The sequence below is a fragment of the Protopterus annectens genome, chromosome 15.part0, assembly GCF_019279795.1.
Source record: "Protopterus annectens isolate FY-2018-M chromosome 15.part0, PAN1.0, whole genome shotgun sequence".
NCBI lineage: Eukaryota > Metazoa > Chordata > Ceratodontiformes > Protopteridae > Protopterus > Protopterus annectens.
This window is the reverse complement of record NC_056749.1, coordinates 603342243-603369618: the sequence shown is the minus strand read 5'-3', so window position 1 is coordinate 603369618 and position 27376 is coordinate 603342243. Positions and strand designations below refer to the sequence as shown.

Here is a 27376-nt window from a genome sequence, read left to right as displayed (position 1 = left end):
GATCCTCTTTGCCTCTTTTAAGGACTCTGTGAAGCCAAATCAAAAATGATGCAGGCCCTTGAATCTGACTACCCCTGAACCGAGTGGGACTAAGAAAGTGCATGATCCTCAAGATTCTTTGAATCCGTCAGCTGTGTATCCTTGTGGCAAATGTTCCTTCCTTGGATCCTTTTACTTCAGCTCCAACCAGATCCAACACTATCTTGGATCCTAGTTCCTCTGATCAGAAACTGATCTTCGTTTCAGGCTCTCCTAACCAAGGGACAGCTTTTTCAGATCCAGAATTTCTGGATCTTATGATACGGGCTCGACTACCTACTTTTCAAGTACAGCCACTCTCACAAGTCCTTCCAGTAAAAGTCTTTCAGACACCAACCAAGTCCAACCATGCTTCCTCAGCATCCTCCTTTAGGTCTTCCTGAAGTCTCAATGAGGGCAATATGGACAGGATGATGTGGAAGATCCAGATGGGGTCCTACCATCTCCATCCCATTTAGGATCCATGAGTGCTCCATCTCTACTTTACTGACTCCTTTTCCATTCCATCCATCGGTTTCAGAAACCCAAGACCCTGGTTTCCTGCGAGAATTCAGGTTGATCTGAGAAACCTTCCTTTCTCTATCCCTACCACATCCCTGACCAGCCCTGCCCTCTTCCTTTCTGATCAGAGCGGGTCCTGGATCCAAGACGTTGGTGCTGGCTCTTGGGGGGGGTGGGTTCCCTTTGCTCTACCTTTGTCAGATACTTTGTTTAGTCTCGGAGCTTCAGTCCTTGACAGATCCGATCCGGTCTGGTTTTGTCAGGAGGCCTCTGATCCATGGTTAACTCTGCTCTCTCCTTTGGAATCTTTGGCTCTGAGGGTGAGGGTTTACTCAGGTCAGTCAGCCTTCTGAGTTACAGGGATGGGCTTTCTCCAGGATTTTGAGAAGTCTGTCCTCACCCCCAGGGTCTGCCCCACCCTTATCGGATCTGAGCACTGAGCCAATCCCACCTGCCAAAGGTCAGCATGCCTTGAGGAGCTTACAGACCACTTTCCCTCAGGAAGACGCCCTTGTTCCATTGTCTCTCCAGGGCACACCATGGAGAAGGTCCCTTGGAAGAAAAAGTGTAAAAGGAGGTACATAGACTCCCCTGTAGACTCTTGTCACAGAGGACAGTAACTTCATTGAGGGAGAAGGATCCCCCAGTCACCACCCAATGATGTCTCCTTGGAAGACATCCTGGAGCTCCTTAAGCAGAAAGGTGGATGGTTCTCCCAACCTCCTCCTTCTGAGAAATTGGTGTTCCTGGAGGCCTTCAGGGCAGGCCCATCAACGTCCTGGATGTCTCTGCCAGTTGATGACCTGATAGGTTTAGTCTCCCTTTGAGCCTGGAAGGAACCGGACATGGTCGAGCCTATCCCCAAGCATCCTGATAAGTTTCTCAGCCTGCCTTCTGATTGTCCACATTGGAGCAAAGGTATTCTAGTAAATGCTGCTGTTATTGCAGCAGCCACAAAAAAGGAGCTAGACGAACAACACTCCACTGTCCATCTGCCAAACAAGGAGTCTCAGGCAATCGATAGGTATGGAAAGCATGTTTATACCTCAGCTACTTTCGCTCTGAGTTCGTTAAACTATTTGGCACACTTCCCCAATTTGTAGAGATATGTGGTCAAGGAGCTTAACCAACTCTCTTGCAGAGACCATATTGGAAGTCTTCAAGAAGGTTTCTCATCAACTGGTCACTCTGTCCTCCCTTGCAAATTCTTAGATGAGGTTCATTTCACATATGGCAGAAGGCACCTCGCGAGCATATAGCGCAGACATATCCATTAGGCGACAGGTCTGGATGCGGGTTTGTGACTTTATAGAGTCCTTTAAAGTGTCATTTATTAATACCCCCTTTCACAGTTCATCTTTGTTTGGACCATCAGTGCAAGACACTAACCTGTAGTGAGGAAGAAGGAAAGACCTTGTTTACCATGGGGATCAAGTTTTGTAGCCCACCGAGGACCCTCTTAAGAAATCAGCAAGCAGGGACAAAAACTTGGTTCAGAAAGTCTCAAGGATCTTTCCAGGTTCCGCGGCGGGACAACTCCTCCAGAGGCAAAGGAGGAGGTTTTAACAGCAGATACCATCGTAGAGGCAGAGATAGTCTGCAAAATCAGGGTTTCAGGGAGCCCTTCCCTGACTGACCTTATCAGTGCCCCTGAAGTGCTGCCTGACTCTTCTACTCTGGAGGCAATCGGGTTCTACCCTAGCACCTAGATGCCTGGACAAACATAAACTCCTCCTGGGTGCTAAACATTATATCCAGAGGCAATTACATTCCCTTTTCCTTTGCTCTCCAGAACTCGGAAGGAAACTCCCAGACATACCACCCAGTTGGAGGGAGTACGTTATTAAAGAAGTCCAAAAACAGCTAAGAAAAAGTCATCCACAAGGTCCTGACTGAACAGAGAAGATTCAGAACTTATTCTCACTTCTTTTTAGTGCCAAAAAAAAAAAAGAAAAACAGGGGACCTGAGACCTATTCTAGACCTCAGCAATCTAAACCAGTTCGTCAAGATGTCAAAGCTTCAAATGGTTACACTCCAGTTCAATCTGGCATTTTTTGTGCAAGGACGATTGGATGTGCTCAGTGGATCTTCAGGATGCATGCTATCACATCAAAATAGATAGATGCTCCAGAAGACACCTGTACTTTCAGCTGGGAGCCAGTCACTACCAGTTCAGAGCACTGTCCTTTGGACCCACCACAGCCCCCTGGGTGTTTTACCAAATGTTTGGCAGTGGTAGTGGTTTGTCTAAGGCTAAAAGGATTCCAGGTGTTTCCCTATCTAGACAATTGGCTTCTCACCGCACCAACAAAGCATTGACTGCTTCAGTCCACAAACTATCTAGTAAAGATCTTCAAACTTCTGGGGATCTTGATAAATCTTGTAGGGTGTGGAATTTCTTTTTTAAGGCTCCTAGCATTGAGCAGCAACACTCTTAAGTTTCTTTGGGTTTTAGTTGATACATTGGTAGGCTTATCACTTTGACATTGCCTAAAAAGGCTTTAGGGGGGGGGGGGGTGGATATAATTTTAGCCAACATTGAAACCCAGAGTAGGAAGTGCAGGCCATCTTGGGCAAAGTAGTGTGCTTTACTGACCATTTCTTCCGAGGCTGACCGATATTGAATCCCCCTGGATTGACACCAGAAACTAAGCCGGTTGTTAAGATCATTTTTTGTTCATACTGTGGCATCCTCATTGGTGAAGGCAGAATGCTGCTCAGTGCAAGGCACTAAACAGTCTGAGTTAACTTCAGAGAGATCCATAATGTATTTGCACTATGATAGAATCATACTGGTACTTCTGGTGCAGTCACTTGATAGCTTGTGTAACTTGTAGGATCCTAGCTCCAGATAAGTAGCTGACCATAATCTTCTTGTCCAGTCTGGTAAGTGAGACATCTGTGTGTGGTACAGTGGATTCCCCTATGACAAGAGTCCTGGGTAAATTGTTTGCCTTATGGGCTTTGTTTTTTGAAGGTCATTTGAATGTCAGGTAATGTGAGGTGTTTGGTGGAGTTTTTGGTGTATGCATTAGAGATTGCTGAGGATAGCCATTGTTGTATGCAGGCTTTGGAGGTTTTTGAGGTTTGGGGAGATTACGTTTTAGTGCCTCAACATAAAGTGGTCTTTGTGTATGGACACTGTGTCTGGTGGATGTAGTGTGTGGGTTCTTGATGATCTTGTTTGTATGTGAGGTTTTTACCTGTAAGGAAATTGTGTATGCACATGTCTCGCATACTGTGTTTGTTTCTTTAAGGATTAAAAGGACATGAGACAATTGCTACGTTGTCCTGTGATGCCCATATCTACCAAGCTGGCTACAGAGACATTTGGAAGTTGCATATCCGTGTTGTCTGTCTGGGCTTCTGTTAGGGCAGGCTATTAGGGTTTGAGGACTCTGTTTTACGGAGTGGTCACTAGTGTTGACACTAGATTTGAATACTGCTAGGAAATGTCTATAGATAGTGCTAGGATATGGTTTTAGTGCTATCTGATGTGCAAGATTGCTGCTTTGTGCTTAACTTTTTGCAGTGCTTCACTAAACTGCAGGTTACATTCCCAGTGCTAGCTTTATAGGTGAACTTCTGTGTTTTCCAGTTCGGATAGCCCAGGCCACCACCTACTGACACTAGATGGAATGTCCCAGTCCTCTTAATGTAAAACCACAAAAAAAGATTGCTTGAGAGTGTATGCTACCACAAAACAACTTTAACAAACTAGCTAGACAAGGTGATTCAGGTCAGTCAGACCAATAGCAAAACAGTATGAGCAAATACATTACTTTTAGCCTTAAATACAGATTACTGACTTGTATTATTTATGCATTTATCAGTCAGTAAAATAACTTCTGGAAGTGTGATTTTTTTTTTTTTTAAATATGAGTACTTAGCTTGTGCCTGCATAGCATGTGATGCAAGGAAATCATTTCAGAGGTGCAGGCAAGGACACCAAGAGTTGCTGAGCTCTGTGGGAATCCGCCAGGAGCCTCTCAAACATGCCAGATTTATCCAGGCTCTTAAAACTCAAAAATACAGTTCTCAGCAATCATTACAGGCTCTTAAAATCTCAAAAATACAGTTCTCAGCAATCGTTAAGTATCAGGGATACTTGAAAAAATTTTTAAGTGCAAAAATCTGCAGATAAAGCAGTTAAATGAAGTGCAAAGCAGTAAAAATATTTTATCTGCTAGGGATGGCACAGAATTAATTCTGGACCCTCACAGTGTATTGTAGGGATGCTTAGCAGATGGGAGCTTTGTGAAAATTGCCATTTGTAGTTAAGGAGGTTAGTAAAGAGCAATACTTGTTTGCTGAGTGGACTGTCAAGTTGACGGATCTATGTAAAACAGTGGGTGGGAAAAGTACTTATTCAGCTTACACAACTGACAGAAGCAATCAAAGGGGGAGGGAGTGAATTTGTTAGTTAGATTACCATAAGGGGTAAAAGCCAGAGGCACTGGCCTTTAAAAACAACAGCAAAAAAAAGGTGGGAAGGTTGGAGAAACTTTCAAGCTGATGTAAGAAACCAGACAAATCAGACACATCCACAGTATATCGCATCAGCATGTGAGCCAAAATGCCAGGAATATGTTTTGCAATAGTAATACATAGACTTAATTAAAAAAACACCAGGTTAGCAGACAATCTGTAAAACATATCTAAGAGCTTTTATAATATAGCCAAGCTCCCACCAAAGCAGATTGTAAATGCTGTGGCCTCTGCTTTTAACAGTGCTGTCTCAGCTAATGAACAACACAGTTTACTTACAGAAAATTTCAAGCTGATGTAGAAGCCAGATAAATTGGATACTACAGCTTGTCATCCACAGTATATCATGTTGGCATGTGAGCTAAAATGGCCAGGAATATGCTTTGCAACAGGGGACTATATTTGGCTCCAGGGCAAATGACTGTTTCTAACGGTAAGAAAACCATAGTTTTATTTAGGTTTGATAAAAATCTTATACATTTATTCAGCCTTGGCCTTTAGGGCTATAAATTCAGACCCACGTTATCGAATACCAAGGACTCCTCCTTGGGTAGGCAAAACATATGGTTCAAGAACTTGAGGATGAAGCCAGAAAAGCTAAAGATGACCAGGCTAACATAGACAGCTTTTAAAGCATGATAAGATGTGGGTATGATATCTGCTTGTAACTCGTGTATCTTTATGTTTAGTCAAATCCTTTTACAAATCAGTAATCCTCTCCATTACAGAGTACAAACCCACTACAACATACATCACTGAGTTCTCAGACTTTAAATGGACAAACCTATTAAATGTATATTGAGATCACAAAATCCTTCGGCATGTTTTCCAACCCCCATGTATAGTGACTAAATTTACTCTTGTCTAACAAACGATATTAGCCAAGCAGTCTTAGTCAGAACCAAGTTTGAGCATTATAAAAATAAGCTGCCTTGGTGTAACGTCAGTATTAATAATGTGTGTAATAAAAGAAAAAAAACTAATTAAGATTTATATTCAAAATGTATTCACATTAGACTGTTTCAAAAAGATCTGCAAAAATCTGAAGGTTGCCTTAAAGAAGATCAAAGCAGAAGGCAAAGTTAATGCATACAACAATGCTCTGAATTAATTTGTGATGGTAGTACCCACTCTGACTGTAAAGATACTGTTAAAATAGCTAGCCTGATGAAACAGACGCAGGATGTCTGTATACGCCACTGGCAAACTGAGTTTAGGAACAGATGGGGCTGGATGGGGGAGGGGGAGATGGAAGGGAGCATCTGACATCCATGTCTGGTTACCCGAAGGAGGGAAACCTACTGACTGGACGAGCTCTGGTGGAGACTAGAAATCTCGCAGGACATGTCAGCTTTAACACATGTGGCGGATATGGTTCCTTGATATTGCACTAGCCACCTCCACAGCTAGGGTAATTAACAAACTGCCTCAAGTGTAATGGTTGATTTATCCCTGCCAGGATAGCCCTTGGCCAGCCCATATACCAGAGGCTTAGTATTTCTGCATCGGTTGCTGTTGCTTGAGGACTGACATCAGGTTATCAGTAGTGTAAAGTAAGGCAGCCAACGCCATTACATCAGTCTTTCTTGCCATGGAGACTGGAGCAGAAGCAGTTTTCACGAGTGCTGGTCGGCTGCTACCTGAGTTTTCGTCTCCAAATTGAAGTTGAAGTCTTCTAAAGCTAAGTACCCTGTTGGGGATCTTTTTTTCTTGCACTAACTGATGTCAGAAAAAGTTAACAATTGTCTCACCTGTGGAAAGCAAATACCTCACCAAGACTTCCACTCTTACTGCATCACTTGTTTAGGCCAAACCACGACATTCCCCATTGTCGCTTCTGGTCTTTGTTCGACGCCAGAACTATCCATAGTCTAGCCCTTATTGTAGACAGATACTTTCGTTTACAGTCTTCGAATTTCGATATGGCATCAGTAAGCCATCTGACAGCAGATCTTCTGAAAACATGTAAAGATAAAGACAGAGACAAACCGCATAGTTCCAAACCTACCGACGACGCTTCCATTAAGCTAGTAGTCAGTCCTCCGGTACTCAGCGAGGCACTTTTGCAGCCCCTGATGCCTGCTTCTGTTGATTCACAGGCCGCTACCGAAACCCTTTTGGAGTCCCTGCTGAAAAACTCTTCTTCAACTAAGGCTCTTGCGGTCGTCTCTACCTTGGACCGGTCTGGAGCCGCTGAGCAGGCTCCAACTTCCGAGGAAGTCCTTCGCACTACAGAATCTCGACACAAACCGTCTTCTTTCACGACTACTGTTCTTTCAAAAAACGACAGAGTTTCCTAGGCACAGGGTTCAGATCACACCCAAACAAAACGACGACCCACTCAGGCACCTGCTACCTTGCCTCAGTCTCAGATGTTTAAAATGGCAGAAGACCTTATCATGCTGATCAAGGGAAGCCAAGCTACCCCCTCAAAAAGGAAAAGAGATCTGTCCCTTGTTGTTCTGTGTGAACAAGAGTCAGATGAATCTGATGCTTCTGACTTGCAACCCCTCTCCACTTATGAGGATTCTGATGCAGAGGACTCCATTTCTTCAGCCTCTCCCCCAGAGGACTTTTCCTTTGGGAAAACCATGCATACTTTAAGGGAGCACTTCCAGTAGGAGTCAGGACTATCCTCAGTCCAAAAAGAGACTCAGGGAGTTCTTAGATCTTCCGCAACACAGACCCTTGGCCATCTCACCAGTCCTGGATGTTGTGGATGATGATTTCCTTGAATCCAGCTTGACTCCTGACACCCTACTTTCCTGTTCCCAGAAAACCTGACAGGTACTATAGAGTCCCTGACTCACACAAATATCTTTTTAAAAATCCAGCAACTGACCCTGAGGTCATTTCTTAAGGGCCAAAACAAATTAAAGCAACCTCTGCTTAGAATCCCACACCCTCAGACAGGGATTCCCGAGCATTGGACTGATAGGGTAAAAAAGTATACAACTCAGCTGCTCTTGCTATCATGGCACTAAATTGTCAGTTCCATATGCTGAAATTTCAGCAATATCCTCTAGAACTCCTTAAAACAAAAAATGTCTTCCCTTCTTACTTGGCCAGAATCTAAAGATTTACAAGACTTAATGCATTCTGCAAACCAAGTAACTAAACACACTGCACTGTGGTTTTGATGCCATAGAGGCTTCTTGCAGGGCAGCAGTCACTAGATCTGTCATTAGAAGACATGCATGGCTTAAGGAACAACCCATGCCAGACCATGTCAAATCTTAAATTGTTGGATGCCCCCTTGTTCAAAGATAACTTATTTGGCACTAAGGCAGAAGAGGCATTAAAAAATATGGAAGAAAAAGCAAAATCTATGCAAACAGTTAAGGATTTCTTACAAGTCCAGCCGCTAGGTTCAGCAGGCATTGTCCCTCCAAGCACTGGTCCTTTCCTGCTCCGAGTAAACCAGCCCAGCCTAGGCCCCATGGAAACAAACCACCCAGACAGCAGCCCCAGGGAATGCAGAGATCAAAGCAGTGGACTACCTCCACTTCAAATCCAGGGAGTTCTAAGCCACCCCCTTATGGCAAGAACTCACAATGACTCCCCCCCTCTGCCCCACCTTCTCTTACCCCTAGGAGGAAAACTCTAATTTCACTCAGGCATCTGGGCCACCATAACCAAGGACCAATGGGTTCTGAACATTGTATCTCAGGGATACAAATTCTACTTCCATAACCTTCCAACCCCAAAAAGGTTCCCAGATCTACCACCAAATCAGTGGGCAGAGGCTTAAAAGCAAATGCCTTTCCTTCTCTCTATGAGAGCAGTAGAGCATGTTCCTGCAGAACAGATAGGCCAAGGCTTCTACTCTAGACCTTTTCTGGTGCCCAGAAAAGAGGGCACCTGGCGCCCCATCCTCAACCTTTCAATTCTAAACACCTTCCTGGTGATCCCAAAATTTAAAATGCTCACCCTCCAGCAGCTGCTACCTATGCTCTCAAAAGATGCTTGGCTAGCCACCCTAAATCTAAAAGAGGCCTACCTCCACATTCCTATCAGGGAATCGGGCAGGAAATATCCCCACTTCATGGCGGGATCTCAACTCTTTCAGTTCTGTGCACTTCCCTTTGGATTATCTATTGCTCCCAGAGTTTTTACAAAATGTCTGGCTCCGGGCATTGCATTTTGCAGACAAAGAAATATTCATATTTACCCATACTTAGACGACTGCCTTATTCAGGCAGACAGCTAGGAAAAGCTGCTCAAGCACCTGGCCTTTGTAAAGACACTACTAACCTCCCTAGGATACACAGTCGGCAAAAAGAAATCCAAACAGGTGCCCACCCAAAGGATAATCTTCCTGGGAGCAAGTCTGGACACGGCATCCCACATGGCATTCCTTACACCAGAGAAACAAATTTTCCTAACAACTTACTTCTCTCAACTAGCCACCAGGCCGCAGCTATTTGCAAGGAAGATCCTGCAAGCTCTGGGGTTCACGGCATTTTACATACTACTCATTCCATGTGCCAGACTGCACATGAGGAAACTTCAGTGGTACGTAAAGAGCCTTTGGGGTCAACACTCTCAAGACCTAGAAACCCTTCTACATATAATTCCTTGCCTCAGAAAGGAATTTCTTTGGTGGGCAACAGCATGCTTCCACTACAAGGGACTGCCCTTCTCCCCACCCCCACTGCCTAGACCCTCACCACAGATGCATCAGACTATGCTTGGAGTGCACACCTGGATGATAGGTGCATACAGGGCCTATGGAGCCCTCAGGAAATCCCTCTGCACATCAGTCAAAAAGAGATGTTGGCTGTGTCGCATGTCTTCATAGCTTTCAAACCCCTTCTCTCTTTCCAAGGGTTCTCCTGATCAAAATAGACAACACCGTTGTGATGAGGTACATCAACAAGCAGGGAGGGGCACACTCCTACCCTGTATGCAGGCTGGCCATGACCCTTTGGCTCCAGCCTCTTCCATTCAGCTACACCTGTTAGCACAATTCCTACCAGGGTCTCTCAACTCTCTGGCAGACCAATTAAACAGAAACCTTCTGGACCCACATGAGTGGCAACTTAACAGAAGTAATTTTACCCTAATATCTCAGAAATGGGGAACCCCGAAGGTCGACCTCTTTGCATCCCACACCGACCATCAACTCAGAAAATTCTGTACCGGGGGCATCATTACATCCCTTGGAAAGTGGATGCCCTGTCTTTCCCCTAGGTCAATCTATGGGTCTATGCCTTTACTCCCCTAACTTGCATCCCAAGAGTACTGCTCAAAATAATGGAGGAAAAACCAAGGACCATTCTTATAGCTCCAGACTGCCCCTGACAACACTGGTACCCCTTGCTGCGCAGCCTGTCCCTGCTGCCTCCATGGCATCTTCCTCAGATTTCAAACCTGCTGACTCAGAAAGAAGGGGAATTCATGCATCCCAAATTGCAGACACTCAATTTGGCAGCTTGGCATATTCCCTAACCCCGAACCAATCAGCCATTCTAAGTAAACAGGTTCTGAATGTTATCTGTGAGGCCAGATGTCATAGCACCAGAAAATCTTACGCAGATAAATGGAACCAGCTTCTGCAGAGCTAAAATTTCTCTCCTGGAAGACTGCTTTCCTTCTGGCCATCACTTCAGCCAGAAGAGTCTCTGAGCTGCAAGCACTCATGGCTGTGGAACCCTTCATCATCTTCCATGCAGACAGGGTATCCCTCAGAACTAACCCATCCTTCATGCCCAAGGCGGTGTCCAGTGTGGCTCTCAACCAATCCATTCATCTGCCCACCTTCTTTCCTAATCCCCAGAAAAAGGGGGAAAGGATTCTTTACACTCTAGATGTGCACAGACAGATCAGATTCTATCTGGACAGGACTAAATCCTTCAGAAAGTCTGATCAATTGCTGGTTGGGGCAGAAGGCAAGGCCATCTCCAAGCAAACGATTTCCAAATGGATAGCACACTGTGTCCATTTCTGCTACAAACAGCATGGAAAGCCTCCCACCAAGGGGGTCAGGACACACTCCACCAGAGCAGCCTCCACCTCTGCAGCCTTCCTAAGAGGAGTTCCCACCAGGGACATCCTTGAGGCTGCCACCTGGACATCTGTTCACACTTTTACCAAGCATTACCACCTGCCTCTTTTCTCCAAATCCAGGGCAGGGTTTGTCACTGCAGTCCTGCAGGACATCCTAGCCAGCCCCTAGTTTCCTTGACTGCCTCCACTCATTTCCTCAGCTTTGGGAATCTACCTAAATGTGATGACTACAACAGTGAAATGTGAAGAACATAGTACAGTTGTGTACCCGTGCCATAAATGTAGATGTTAGAGTGTATTCACTGTTGCAGTCCTGGTTTCCCTCCCTCCATCCCCCTTATTCTCTTTCTTTCCTTCCAAGGGACATATTGGTATTTATTTTCCACTGGTGGGGTTCTTCCACCAGAACCTGGCCTCCTACTTTGAGGGCTCCTGACAGGTTAGGTCAAGAAAAACTGATGTAATGGCATTGGTTGCCTTACTTTATACTACTTGATGTCAGTCCTCAAGCAACATCAACTGACTCAGAAATACTAAGCCTCTGGTATTCAGGCCAGCCGAGGGCTACCCTGGCAGGGATACCCCAAATGTGATAACTGCAACAGTGAATACACTCTAACATCTACATTTATACTAAGTGTACACAACTGCACTTTAGGCTTCATGTAAGCCACTCTCCATTGGATTCCTTGCTCCTCTAGCTCATAATTGAGTACCATTGAGGTTGTTTTGCCAAGAATCTTGGTGAATACCTGGCAAAGGGTCACATCCAGGTTACAAGTGGAGTCTTGCAAGAACAGCATCAGGCTGTGCATTATCGTAGGGCATTGGATGAGGGAGTATTTAAAAATAATAGTAATGATATATGTGCAGAAAAATTTTACTGCCAGCTTCACACCAGTAACAATTCTTGAAATTCCACAAATTTTAAAGTTCCTTCTTCCCCAGGGTTATTATGAAACATGTCCTAACTACAGTCTCTAAAGCTAAAATTGGTACCTGTTCAGTCCCATGCAGTATACCCAGTTACTTCACCAGTGCAAAACATTCCCCTCTCTGAATCCCTCCTAAAACTACTCACCTTAAGCACAGCCAATGGGGTATATTCCTGAGGCATGGAAAAGCTGCCATTATGCCACTCCATAAAGGGTGGGGGGGGGTCCATACTTCAGATTCTTGGAGCTGTACAAGCAACCATTGAATAAGCCTATATTGCAGTTTATGCATTTTATATATGATTTCATAGGTTCATAGGTTCATACTAGGCTATCTGCCCAAGGGCATTTATAAGCCTAGCCCAGAGTTTTGTGGCTCTCGCCACCCCTTTAGTTTGGAGGATAGTATGCCCATTATTTTGCTGTGCCTCTGTCAAGCAGTGACACTGAGATGATCCCTGGGGTATATCTGCGATCTCCCATCCATAGGTCAAGATTTCCCTTGAACAAAGCCAGTGAGGTGCTCTGCCTCACATGTACCGGGATTTTGTTCCACAGCATAGGGAGTCTCTGGGTGATGAATCTATCCCTCCAGCACGTCCTTTTAATAACCGTGTCAAGGTTTAAATCTCCCGCCCTTGTAGTTCTGAGGGATCTAGATTTTTTGAGGTGAAGCATGTTCATCAATTCTGGGTTGGACATGGCCTTGTATGTCAGGCACAGGTCACCTCTGAGCAGACAGTAAGCGACTGAATAGAGCTGAAGTTCCTTCAGTCGGGCAGCATAGGACATATTTTTGAGACCCTTTATCCTTTTGGTGAGGAACATTTGGGGCCTTTCCAGTTGCTGCAGGTGTCGTGTCAGATACATTCCGAATGGGGCATTGTACTCTATCATTGGTCTGATGAGTGATGAGTACAGGGGGACGATGACTTCCCTTGATCTAGATGTGAATCCCTTCATGATCAGGTGGGCAATGTAGAAGGTCTTCCTAACTACTTTGGCAACGTGAGTGTCAAATGAAAGGTTACTGTCAACCTGGGTACCCAGATCCCTGATAACCTCTTCTGTGCTTAGTGGGTTGCCGCCTATATGGTAGCTAGGGGTAACCTTGTTTTTCCCGAAGGGTATGACTATGCATTTTTTGGCATTTAACTTTAGGCCATGGCTCTGGCACCAGTTTTCCTTTTCTATAAGACCCTTCTGAAGGATATCTGTGTCAGATGTGTTCTCAACTATGGCGCCCAGTTTGTAGTCATCTGCAAATTTTGTCAGCCATAATCCTCCTGCGTTTGCTTGTACTTCTGAAGAGTAGATGCCGAACAGGAGAGGGCCCAGGACTGAGCCCTGTGGGATGCCACTTGTGACAGGCTTTGAGTCTGACATGGCGCCAGCAACTCTGACCCTGTGGGTTCTGTCACTTAGCCAATTTGCAACCCATCTTGTGACGTATGGGTTTACATTTAAGCTGCTGAGTTTTTCAATGATACCTGAGTGGGGTATTGTGTCAAAAGCCTTTGCCAGGTCGAGGTAGGCTGTGTGGACTGCCTTTCCCTCATCAATGGCCTTGGTGACTGTTTCGAAAAAGTCAACCAGGTTTAAAAGGCATGATCTGCCCTTGACAAAGCCAAACTGGGTCGGATCCAAAGTCTGCAAGTTTCCTATGTCTTTATTTATGAGTTCCATTATGATCCTCTCCATAGCTTTGCAGATCAAGCTTGTCAAGCTGATGGGACAGTAATTTCCTGGGTTGGTGGAGGCACCGCCTTTGTGAAGTGGGACCACAGTTGTCGTACGCCACTCCTTAGGCACGTATCCTGAGGTGAGGCTAAGATTAAACAGCTGCCCTAACTGCGGGTGTAATTCCTCATTGAGTTCGTGGAGCACACATCCGGGGACACCATCTGGTCCCATGGATGCTGTGTTTTTTGCCTTGGAGAGAGCAGTTCTCACCTGAGCGTTAGAGATGTTTGGAGGGCTATGATTCTCTGGTATAGATATCTCACCTTTTTTGGGGGGGGGGGGGTGTTTGCACTGAACCTGTCAGCCAGTATGTTGGCAATGTCTGTAGGTTCAGTAATTTTTACATCATTTTGAACTAATTCTGAGCATATCTGGGAGTTTCCTCCCAGGTTTCTAACATAGCTAAAGAAGGCCTTATGATTGTCCTTTGAGTCCTTAGTGACTTTTCTCTCAAAATTTGCCTTGGAGGATTTTATGAGAGATCTTAGTTTTTTACTTATAATGATCAAAGGTGTTTTCCCTTTTAAGGATTTTGCTCTATCTTGTAGTAGCTTCCTCCTTTTGTTGTAGAGCTTGTTTATGGCTGGGGTCCACCAAACTGGACGCTTGCCTTTGGTACAAAGAGTCTTTGTTTTGTTTGGGATTGCCTGATCCATGCAGTCCTGTAGGTGCTGGTAGAAGGCATTTGCAAGTGATTCAGCGGCTTGGGTAGTGGTTTCCGCAGTCTCAGGGGCCTTAAAAGAGACCACACTAGCCTTTAGAAGTGTGAAGTCGGCTTTTGAGAAGTTCTTCACTGTGGTCTTCTTTATCTCAGGTGGGGGCGGGATGTGGACTTCCAGTGAGATTAGTTTATGGTCTGATCTCACTAGTGAAGGGTATACCTCCGGTGTTGAACATTTTGACCCCATGTTCGTGATGATGAGATCTAGTATGTTATCTCCTCTTGTGGGGATGGTGACTAGTTGTTCCATGGCATTTGAGTTTATGAACTCTAGGAACCTTTGGGCTAGCGTGTTGGGGCTTGAGTTAGTGATCCCAGTCTATATTCGGGTAGTTGAAATCACCTAGTATGATGGTGTTTGGAGATACATTTATCCCCTCCAGTGTTTTCAGGAAAGTTATGTGAGGTTTCTGAGATTGAGAGGGTGGCCTGTAACATGCTACAAATTGCAGAGCAGTTTTGCCTATGGTTAATTGCACCTGGATGGTCTCCGATGCATTGTGCGTTGCCACCAACCTTGAGGTGTGGGTGTTCTTGATGAATATAGACACCCACCTCCTTTCTTGGTGTTGTCTGGATTTTGGGGCCGGAACGCATGATATGAGGTAAAACCTGATAGTGCCGGGGTGCTCTCAGGAGCCTTGAACCAGGTTTCAGTCACAGCACAGACATCGATGTTCTCCATACTGAGAAGGGCCTCGAGTGCGTGCATCTTGAGGTTGAGACTTCTGGCATTGAGCAGCATTACCCTAAGTTTATTTCCTTTTTTGTGTTCTAGGGTGGTAGGTTTAGAATTTGAGCCTTGCTTAAAAAAGGCACTATGGGGGTGGCAAGAGCCTTTGCCAATATCCGGAAGCCCAGGGGTGACAGGTGCAAGCCGTCCCTTGCGAAGCAGCGTGGCTTGTCCAGCATGTCATCCCAGGCAGACAGACATTGGATCCCCTTTGAATGACACCAGAGTTTAAGCCAATTATTAAAGCTGATCATCTTGTCACTGTATTGTGGCATCATTCTTGGTGAAGGTAGGATACTGCTCAAGGTCAGGGTCATACCAGCCTGGGCTACATAATCAGAGAGCTCCTCTATGTCTCTCTTCATGTAGTCCAAGGAGGTACGTCTCAGGTCGTTCACACCAGCCTGGACAATGACAGAGTCATACTTGTACCTGCTGTTGACAGACCTGAGTGCTTGCGTTATGTGGCAGATTCTAGCGCCCGACAGGCAGCTTACTGTGACCTTTTCCTTGTTCAATCTGGTGAGCGGGATGTCAGTGTGTCTGACTATGGAGTCACCAATGACGAGTGTGTCTGGCATTGTGTTTGGCCTTAGGGGCTGTGACTGTCTGGCACACTGACTATGTGGTCTATGTGTTGCATGTGTTGTGTCCTGAGGTGGCAGTTGTTTGGGTGTCTGCTTTGGTGGCCTCTGCTGTTTTGGTAGATTTTTGATCAGAGCCTCCGAATATGTCTTTGTGTATTTGTGTATGATTTGAGGTTGTGATAGTACTATGTGAGACTGGGTTTGAGGTGTGTGTGGTTATCTTATCTTCCTGTCTGGTCTTACCAGTCCTATGTTGAGAGAGCTCAGCCTCCAGTTTGGCGATATAGTTGCATCTCTCACATGTATTTGTGTTTTGTGGGAAAAGGAGAGGGTTGTCCGTGTACATGAGACAATTGTAACATTGCCTCAATATTCCCAGATTCACCAGCTGAGCAGGAGAGGACACTAGTAACTGATCCCTCGACATGCTAGAAGGAATAGACAAGGACTTTAAAAGACTCTGGGGGATGTGGGTGATCGAAAAGGGGCTTTTTGGCTGGTAGAGTACTATGTATAATAAAAGTGCTATATCAAGTAAAAAAGTACTTTAGGAGCAAGTGCTAGGCTTTATAGATAGAGAATATTCTACTTTGGACTCAAGTAGAGCTGAGTTTTTTAGATATAGAATATGCTGTTTATATCAGCCGTACAGTTCAAGGAGGGCTGTTCTAAGGGAAAATTTGAAGAGTGGACTTTAGGTAGCCCGAATAGTTTAACCTTGATTTACCGCCGCTGCTCTTGTGTGCTCCTGTGGCAACTCCGCGCTAAAGCGTGCTTTATAGCAGGGGGCTGGAAAAAACAGGAAATGACCCAAAATGGCCAATGAATTACCAGTTACTGTCTCTAACCACTCCTCTGAGGACAAACAGGCAGCTCAGTACTCCCCACTCTCACTGGTGAGTAAAGAAACTTCCTCTGGCCACACAAGAAAATGGAGGAACACAGGAACCAAATACAAAGCCCAGGGATCAGCAAAATCTGATCACTGGAACAACTAGCTAGGAAAGTTAGGAAAGCAGAAGTATTTTTTGTTTTTTTTTTTTTTTACACACACAGACAGAAAATACAGTAAATGCTTGGTTTTTTGACTAAATGCTATCAAAGGCTAGTACACTTGAGTGTATTAGCCTGTAGGTTAACTTATAAGCAAAACTTTAGCTAACAAGTGCAGTCAACAATATAAGCTCAGAAAAACAGAGAAACCAGGTAATATCACAATAATATATGCAGAAACAGTGGTCGAAATGCACAAAAGGTCGAAAAAAGCAATAAAAATGCTTAAAAAATACTTAGAATCAGGAAAGTCACTTTTTCTGCTCTCTGCTGCCTTAGGAACTCTGCAGGGGACCACGAGGAGCTATGCCAAGTTCTCTAAACTCCAATGTAAAAAAATCATGTTGCTCTAGACCCTCATCAATATGTTTTCTTCAAAGGAGGAACCAGATCTTTTTATTAAGCTTCTTTGAGAAAATATCTGAAGCTATTTAGTGACCATGCAGTTCATGCTTGTATATGTGGATCTAGCACAGGACATTGACGCTATTCCTCATGCTAAAATTATACAAGTGTACTGGCCTAAATGTAGACCCGTATATGTAAGATTGATAGCAAGTTAACTGATAAAGCTCATGCACTTAAATTAGCAAGTGTCATCTAAGACAGCAGAGGCAACTAGTAGCAATTATCTGTGTTTACCAGGAAAGTCCATCTGGGATAAACCATCTTTCAGTGGAGGCCTGGGGAGAAAAGCTCCACATTTAACACCAGTTTTGACATGTACATAAAATACAGTTACATGATACGAGAAGGATTATAAAATATAGATAAACATACATAGCTGAGAGGAAAGCTTTTATAATAGATTGTTACTTAAACATAATTTAGAAACTGCATGTACATAACTTGCATAGGTATATAAAGTGTTGAACATTCATTACAAATAGACACAGGCTTGTATATATTAAGAAAGATATAACATTGCATACGTTACTGTAATATTGCGTGCAATTTCTAGCAATTGAAACAATGAAAAGAGGCAGCATAACTAGCTCATTACATCCGAGTGACGTCTCCAGGTGCATCTGCAGTTACCTCCTACTGCTCCTCTAGGCGTCAAATAGTACTTGCTTATACTTGCATTAATAATTCCAAAACTATGCTACATACAAGGTTTCAGAATATTTTTTATCTTGAAGCATACATGTTGGCAAACACAACTGTATTGTTATTTGACCTCTGCCCATGAGTATTTGTTAGAATTGTAAGGTGATAACTTCATTTTTAAAGGCTCAGGCCACACCCACTAGGAGTTAAAGGTACACACTCAAAACAGTTGAACTGGAGTGAATGAGCTAGAGAAATATTAGAAATGGGGAATTGGTTGATAATGTAATAATGTAATGTAGCATGATATGTTAGTAGCAGAGAAACTAAGTACCATTACATTTAGGATTGAGATGTAAAGTAATTAGGAAAGTGAGAATGGCTGGGGCTGTTTGGACTGTTATAAAGAGTATTAGTTTTGAATAAATGGGGAGAGATTATAGAATGCAGTGTCCCTTGTGTGTCTCTTTCCAAACACATCATGAACCCAGGAAATCCCAGAGTTTTTTTTAACTGAAAATATAACCTTTTAGCTGCCGATATGGGCTTAAGCGCTATCATGTACTCTTTCTTATAGACTCCTGTGCAGTGATTTATATCTAGCATTCATTCTGGTTAAGGAACCCAGGCCTCTGACCTTTTAGATCTTTTCTAAACAATGGCTTCACAAACATCCAATCTGAAGACCTGAATCTACCATCAACAAATAAGGCTCGCTGGTGAAACAGATTTATTTCTCAACGTTTCTCCCATTTCTGGAATAGTCTTTCATACATATAAAGCAGAGTGGTATTGCTACCTGTGAGGCAAACCGTAAGGATTGGTTGGGTGCCCATAAGTTATTCCTCTGCTTAACTCATCTTCTGGATTCAAGAGGTGCCCCATGAGAGTGGATATTGACAGGGTGTTTATGGGGGCCATAGACTGGCTTTGCCATGTAAATCGTATGAATCTATGAATTTGTTACCATCACCCTGACTTATAGAGAGACCAGTTCAGGCCCCTTCTCTGCTTCAGTAAATGAGGAGGAGTCCTTCAGTTTGAACCACCAGCAACCATTTCCATACCCTGATGACAGGCCTGACCTCACACATGACTATCCTGCACCAGGGAAAGTGATCCCTGCCAGATTCCCAAGCACTGTGCTAGTTGAGGTAATTTTCTCCTCATGGGTCCAAAGAGCAGAGATCTTGGTGGTCTAGACAGAGGAGAGTTTAGTGATGCCTGCATATCAGGATTCAAGGACAGTCCCTTGAATTCAGAAATCAGTTGTTTCATGTATGTTGTCAGCTTTTCCAGAAGCCAGACAACCTTAATGAGAATGAACTGATGCCAGTGCCAGGCCTTTCTGTTCTGTGGGTTGTTTTTAATTTGTCCCAAACTAGTAAAGTCAGATTACCATATCTGCAGTGACTGCCTGTCAAAGGCTCCACCCATTTCCTTCAGCTGAGCTCAAGCTTCCCATGCTGGATCTGTGATTAGAGGATGTTCTCTCTTCTCTCAGTTCTTCTGTACCTTGAGAAGAGTACTTTGAAGCTGTAGTCTTTCAGACAAAAAAAAAATCCTTCCTTGTAGCTCCCATCTCTACATGGCCTCTGCTTTGTATAAATTCTTAGACTGTCCTGTACCCCTTGCTTCCCCTCAGACGTACACTAAATGATTGTCTGGGAAAGGAAGATTTGTTTCCTTCTACCTGTGGAACTCGTTCTCAAAAGATGTTATCTTTGCAAACTGGAAACTTCCAGGCACCACTTCCTTGTGCTTCCAAATATGTGATTGCCCTCTACCAGCTCCCTGGTGAGTTGCATGACCTAAGCTTTCAGTATCATAGGTGCATGAGATCAGACATTTTATTACATCTGGAAGTGAGAATGTTATTGATTTAGCAATTTGTACAGGCCTGACATTTTATGTGGGTAAAGCTTCCAGAATGTTCAGGAGCCAGATTCAGTTTTTATGGCATTGATAAAGTTCATGTCAAAGGTATTCAGAAATATGAACAACTAAGCAAAGATGGATTATTACTCTTGAAGCATGTTTTCTCCAGGACTTCATGATTTTCTTTGCTGTTGTATGCAATTCTTTCTTATCACCATTTGGTTGTAGTACACATTTTGATTAGGTTCTTACTATTTTCAGAATATAATTTTATTTAGTAATGTCATATTATACAAGACGTTCTAAAGATAGACCTTTGTTTTTTTACTATAAGCTTTTGAACTTATAAATAAGCTTTGTGCTTTAAAACCAGTGTACCATTTTAATCTGCTGCCTTTTTTTCCAGTTGCTGGTTGGTGTAAATAAAGATGTGATGTGTTAATTTTTTTTCCCATTCATCACTGATGGGTTCGGTTCCGAACTCTCGGAACCGAGTCGAACTTTTTACCAAGCTCGCGCAGGCCAAAAAACTCTCGAGCCAAGTCTCTACCCAGAATGCCCTTCTGCCTGTTACCCCAGATCTCGTTTGCCATGTAGCTGTAAAGCCGCGTTTCAGCCGAGCACTCAGCTAAGTGGAACTTTTTTGATATTTGTGTGAAAAGTTTTGGATATCTTCATATTTCATTAAGAGATTAGTATTTCCAGTGTCTTTTCTTCTGTCTAACCTTGTTTTTCCACTCTACCCGTTGTTACTGTTGGTAAACTTTCAAGTACCATTGTTGGTATGGCCTTTCCTCCCTTACCCTTGTGGTAGTTCTTCAATACCCTAGTTGGTATTGTCTCTCCTGTTTAAACTATTAGCTTTGACTGTGGTTCAGGTGTTTCCCCTTCTTTTCTGTACATACCAGTGTATTGTTATTTTTGTGACTTTTTGGGATGGAATTGACTTTATTCTAGTTGGATTATAGAGCTGGCCTATGATGTCTTTTCTATCAAGATGTCAGATAAGAAGGGTACTTCAGGTTTTAAGCATTGTACTTCATGTAAAGGCAAGTTACCTAATAGTGATTCACATGATGACTGTGTATACAGCCTCCGTGTGACATTTGTCAGAGTTTCAGTCAACACACTCTTAATGAGCACAAAGATAAACTCATTCTGAAAGGGTTATGCAAGTCTCCCTTCTCAGAGGCCATTTCTGCGGTAAAGGTCTCAACCTCTCCTACTAAGGACAAAAAGAGATTCCACTCTGTTTCTTCTTCACCATCGGGTGATCAGAGCAAGCCTGGGAAATCAAAGGTCCCAAAGTTATCTTCGGAGCATAAATCTGCCTCTACGGCTCAGTCTTCCTTGGTTCCAACTATCTCGAAACCTTCAATACCAGCGCTTGTTTCAGCACCGGTCCTGCCTCTGTCACTGATCATAGACCTTACTATGCCTATTTTAACTTTGGCACCTGTGGTCACTTTGGCTCAGGGCACACCTTTGACTACTCCATTAGCTTCCATTTTAGAACCGACCATTTCGGCTCCCAGTGCCACTTTGGCACCGAGTGTTGTACTAACATCACTGGATTTGACCCCTTTAATACCAGTTCTGAAACTAGAGACTTCAGTACCAGCAGACCTTGCACCACAGACCCGATACTCCCATTCCGTAAATCCGTTTCTTGGCTAAGCATATAGCCCCTTCATCGAACATCGTGACTCACCATCCAGATTATCCACTAGATCCACAAGGAGCCTGTTGGAACACGATGTGGTGCATCTTGTAGACCAGCTGTTGTTAGCCAGGGGGATCTCTTCACTTTCTAAGACCCATCCATGTGCAGGACTTTGGTTGTCTTATCCACGGACTCCATCTTACTCTCCTCCTTTGACCATCCTGTTTCCGAAGCCTTCTGCTCCGACATTCTTCTTGGAACCCATCACCTTGGTGCCTACGGTGCATCTCACTCCAGCTCTGAGTTTGTCCTTTGGTCTTCGGTTCTTGCTGAATCGGTTCTTCCTCAAACTGGGGATTGGGGGGGGCGGGCGCATCAGCCTGGGTTTTGGATCTCAGCAGCTTAAACAAGTCTGTTGCACAAACCAAATTCTGGATGGTCGCGGCTCAGTCCATTCTCCCCTTTTTAAGACAAGGCGATTGGATGTGCTCTATAGATCTCCGGGATGCGTATTACCACATCAAGATGGACAAACACTCCAGGAGACTGCTTCACTTCTGACTAGGAGCCAGTCATCATCAATTCCATGCCCTGTCATTCGGTCTCTCTACAGCCCCCATAGTGTTCATGAAATGCATGGCAATGGTAACAGCTCACTTGAGACAAATGGATTCCGGGTGTTTCCATATCTGGATGACTTGCTCCTTACCACCCTCACCGAGCATCTTCTGGTAACAGCACTGCATTATACTCTCTCTCTGGCAAAATTGTTGGGAATAACGATACATTGGGAGAACTCAAACCTAACTACACAACAGCTAGAGTTCCTTGGAGCAGTGTTCAATACTCAGTCCTGTTTGGTATCCCTTCCAGTTCACAGACTCCATCAATTGAGGCTTCAACTCTGGGTGATACTCTCTCAAACAAGAGTCTCTGCAAGGGAAGTTCTTCAGGTCCTAGGTTCTATGGCAGCATCAATCCCAATAGTGCCTCAAGAAAAGCTACATATGCGGATTCTGCAATGTGTCCTTGGTTCCCAAACTATCATCCCCTTGGTTACTAGATTCGAATAACCAACTCCTGCAAACAGGACGTGCTTTGGTGGATGAGGCCAGACGTAGAACTTTGGAGTCGTCCATTTCAATCTCCTCATTCCACAGCCATTGTGACCACGGATGCTTCCCTGATCGGGTGAGGGGGGCCATTTCCAGGGAAAGACTGTCCAAGGCACATGGTCCACCTTAGAGGCCCACCTGCATATCAGTGTTCTGGAACTGAGAGCTGTGCTGTTAGCGTTGCAGGCCTTCCATTTGGCTCTCCCTTCCGGGACAATTGCAGTTCAGTCAGACAATATGTCAGTGGTCTGGTATATCAACAAGCAAGGAGGAACCAAGTACTACCCCCTATGTCGTGAAGCCATGAAAATTTGGCAGTGGGTGATAGCTTCCAACCACTTTCTGATAGCAATGCATATCCCGGGGAGCTCCGACGTGATTGCAGACAAACTGAGGAGGTGCATCCTCATGCCTCACGCGTGGTCCCTCAACCCCGAGGTGGCGTCAGTAATCTTCAGCCAGGGGTCAGCCTTGCTGCGATCTTTTCGCCTCCCCATCAAACAACAAATGCAGCAGCTATTTTGCCCTACGTCTCCCGGAGGGGGGGGGGGGTCACTGAGGGACACACTGATCCATGACTGGCCCACGGGACTTCTTTACACTTATCCTCCCATCCCTCTGATCCCACAATTTCTAAAGAAAGCTCTTTGGTTGAGATGCAAAGTGATTCTCATAGCCCCATTCTGGCCTTGGCAAATTTGGTTCCCCTTCCTTCGGCCTCACCTAGTATACCCACTGTGGATTCTGGACCCTCTATCAGATCTGATTACTTACCCTCAAAGGTTGAGTCACCCAGATCTGTCCAGTCTCAAGTTGACAGCTTGGTTTTTCCACTTCCACTATTCGCCAGGCAAGCTAATCTCTCCTTGCCTGTTCGAGACATCATTATGGCCTCTCACAAACCGTCCACCAGAAGACTATATCAGGATAAGTGGAAAAGGTTCTCCATCTGGTCCAAGGATAACATGCTAGACCCGTATTCGGCTCCAGTTACTGCAGTGCTTCAATACCTGGCTAAGTTCTTTGATAATGGAGCCTCTGCCTCTACTGTACAAGTACATCTAGCGGCAAGTTCCAATTTCCACAGTGGTATAGCTGGCGCCCCTCTTCTCTCTTTACGCCTTTGCAAGGCTTTCCTCAAGGGGACCTCTTATGTCAGGCCTCCTGTCAGACAGCCAATGGAACCTCATTTTAGTCCTTCAGTCTTTGACTCAAAAATCTTTTGAACCTACTGCGAAGTGTGACCTAAAGTTTTTGTCTTGGAAATCCTTGTTCTTGATAGTCATTACCTCTGCCAGAAGAGTCTCGGAGCTGCAGGCATTGTGCATCAAGAGGCCCTATCTGGTCTTTCATAAAGACAAGAGCATCACTTCAGATGAATCCATCCTTTCTTCCCAAAGTTGTTTTTGAATTCTCCATTAGCCAGACCATTCATCTACCAATGTTCTTTCTGAATTTTACCAGTAGAGGAGAGTATTGCCTTTACTCCTTAGACGTACATAGACAATTGAGATTTTACCCAGACAGGACCAAACCTATCCGTAAATCTGAACAGCTTTTCATCTCCTTTTCTGGGCCCAGAATGGGAGAGGCTGTTTCCAAGGTTACATTATCAAGATGGCTAAGGGACTGCGTACGTTTCATCTGTTCCCTCAATAATGAACCTATGCCAAAAGTTAAAGCTCACTCCACTAGATCAATGGCAACATCTATAGCATTCCATTCCAGGACTTCCATGGATGACATCTGCATAGCAGCTGCTTGGGCTAAGCCTCATACCTTTATCAATCATTACAAATTGGACTTCCTCTCCAGAGGGAGAGCTGCCTTGGCTCAGTGGTACTCAGGAATGTTCTTTCATAAGGGCCGCCTATGGTAGCTTGGGATTCTGTCCCATCAGTGATGAATGGAAAGAAGATTAACAACATCAGATAAAGAAGTAATGTCTTACCATAACATTCCATCTGTGTTGCTCATCTTCCTTCATTCATCACTTCCCACCCTCCTTCCCCCTCCAAAGGCTCCTGGGGGATGCTTTTGGTCTAAGTGGTGCCTTAGGGTATTTGTGCAGAAGTGGCCTCGACTTTACTTCTTTTTCTCTAGCAAACTCAATCTGAGGTAGCAGGGAGAAGGGCATTCTGGGTAGAGACTTGGCTCAAGAGTTTTTTGGCTGGTGCGAGCTTGGTAAAAAGGCCGACTCTGTTCCGAGGACTCTGAACCCAACCCATCAGTGATGAATGAAGGAAGATGAACAACACAGATGGAATGTTCTGGTAAGACATAACTTTTTTTTTTTTTTTTTGCTGCATTTTAACTTGGTTGGTGAGATTCTGGAGTGCAACAGTGCTGAGTGTGCACATTGCAGGTTTCCTAGACTGTTGTGTTGGTTGTGGTCTTCTGTACTTTTTCAGTCTTAGGGACATTTTTTTTTTTTTTGTAATATCTATGGTCCAGCATGTGTCATGAAGATCTCATTAGATAGCTTTCCATATCACCGCTGCAGTATTCTTCACCTAAGGGATCTCCTGCCAAGGATAGCCCAACATCCGACTAGTATACCAAGGCCTTCACCTCTTATAGGCGCACCGTACATCGCACACATGCTCCTCATGCAAGATGTAGGGGCATACAGGTGATATATGGACACAAACCTTCAAAACTTGTTTGCCACCAGACCAAACACCATTATCGAATGTTGGTCTAAATGCCCTTCTGCTGTGCTGTTTATCGAGCCCTTTTTTCCCCCCAGACAAGTACCCAATGGGCATTTCTTCTCTTCCTTTTCTTGTTTGTTATTGTGTTCATTTCATCCTGAAAAGGAAATGTCAGTAGGGGAGACAGATTCCCAATAAAGATCATCATGACCAGTGTCTTTTTCATTAGAGTGCTTCCCACTATCATACATAGTATTGTATTTGTCAGGTGTTTGTGCTTAAACCCTTGGTAGTTTCCTGTCCTCTTCGTCCATGTACCTGGAGAGCCAACATCTTTAGTTGTTGGCTTAGGGGTGCTATGGCTGAATCCTCCCATCCCAGGGCCAGCCATCAGCCAGAAAAAGGCCAGGCTTAGTCCGGCTGCTATCCAGTCTTCCCTAGATGTCTCTCTTGAGGCTCGTGAAAGTGCTGGTACTTGTTTTGGATTCCACTGCCACAACCCTGTCAGAGGCAGCATGAATATTGCTTCTTGCATGTCCTCAGAGGCTTTACAAATGTCTGCACCTGAGGTTGAGAACAAACCTTGGCTGGTAATACTCAAAGGACCAAGGGAGATTCCTCAGATTTTAGTAAGGGAGAAGATTCCTACAACTCTTATAGTCGCTTCACAGGTCTGATCCTCTGAGCCTGTATACTGCCCCAAGGGTATTCACAAAGTGCCTTGCTCTTGTCACTAATTTTTTTCAGGCTTCGAGGTATTCAGATTTTTCTTTATCTGGACTATCTGCTTATTCAAGCTCCTTCTCTCGGCAGTCTTCTTCAGGATTTCTAGTTTACTGCTTGCGTATTGCACAGTTTGGGGTTCACCATAAACCTCCAAAAATCACTTCTGACTCCTTCTCAGGATCATATTTTCCATGGATGCAGGCTTCACATGGTTCCCATGTTGGTATCTCTCCCTGCTCCCAAGGCTGTGTCTGTGATTACCTTTTTTCCAGTCCCTCTGGAGTCTGTCATGGCCAGAGAATTTCTCAGAGTCCTGGGGTTCATGGCTTCCACCATTCCCATGCTGTTTCTCTTCAGGCTCCATATGGGGAAACTTCAGTGGTATCTCAAATCAGTATGGCTTCAACATTGCCACCCCCTTGAGTTCCTGGTGCTTTTTCTTCCCTTTCACAAATTTGAGCTTCATTGGTGGGTTTATCAACTCTGTCAATCCAGGGCTTCCTTTTCCCACTCGGGAGCTTTTTGCAGACACCTCAGACAGGGAGTGCGGTGCCTCCTGTGGGCCCCTGAAGGTTCAGGGTCTCTGGCCTCCTCATCAGAGGCCAGATGATATCAAAATAAGAGATGAGGGCTTTGCTTCTGGCCCTTGCAAGCTTTTCATTTCCTGTTTCATCCCAAGCCTCTCAAAGTTTTCACAGACCATACCACAATGATGTAGTATGTCAACAAGCATGGGGACATAAGGTCCTTTCTTCTTTACAGACTAGCTCTTCAGGTGTGGGATCTAGCTAGCTGTCCAGTATCAAGTGACTGTTCAGGGGATTCACATTCCATCAGAGCACAATCTAGTGGCAGACTCTTTGAGCAGGTCCAGCACATAAGCTCATAAATGGGTACTTCATGGAGGTGTGTTCCTGGACATCATCCATTGGCGGGGTATTCCTCAAGTAGATCTTTTCTCCTCCCTTCTGAACAACTTCTGTTCTTTTCCAGAGTCCCAGGTCCTCTGGCTTGGAAAGTGGACGCACTGACTTTTCCTTGGAAGGGGGTGTTTCTTTATGCTCCGCTCAGTTCCTCTGATATCCACGAGTTATGCACAAGATCAGGCAGGACTCTCCCAGAAATCATGCTGGTAACTACCTTTTGGCACAGATAGCATTGGTTCCCCCTTTATCGTTTGGCTGGGGCAGTCACCACAAGTTACTTCATTGGGTGGTTCTCACACAAAACAAGGGATCTCTTGTCCATTCTCACCTGCCCACTCTTCAACTGATACTGTGGGTGACAGGGTTTTGATACTTATTTGGCACCTGTTTTATGAGGATGTGCTCTAGGTTCTGCAGGAGGCCAGAAAACTTACTACCTGAAAATTCTGTACATCTAAATGGAAGTGATTTTCTATCTGGTGTCTCTCCTGCCTACAGAATTCTCTGTCTGTGGAGGTTGATCTGGTTCTGTCTTATTTGTGTGATCTGCTCAG

General features: G+C 44.5%; 1 protein-coding gene across 5 annotated transcripts in view; it reads left to right on the top strand.

Moving 5' to 3' along the window:
• The window catches only part of LOC122789947 (ras-related protein Rab-6A-like), a 423726-nt gene that overhangs the window by 63742 nt on the left and 332608 nt on the right, over nucleotides 1-27376 (top strand). The gene's annotated exons all lie outside the window — the stretch shown is intronic.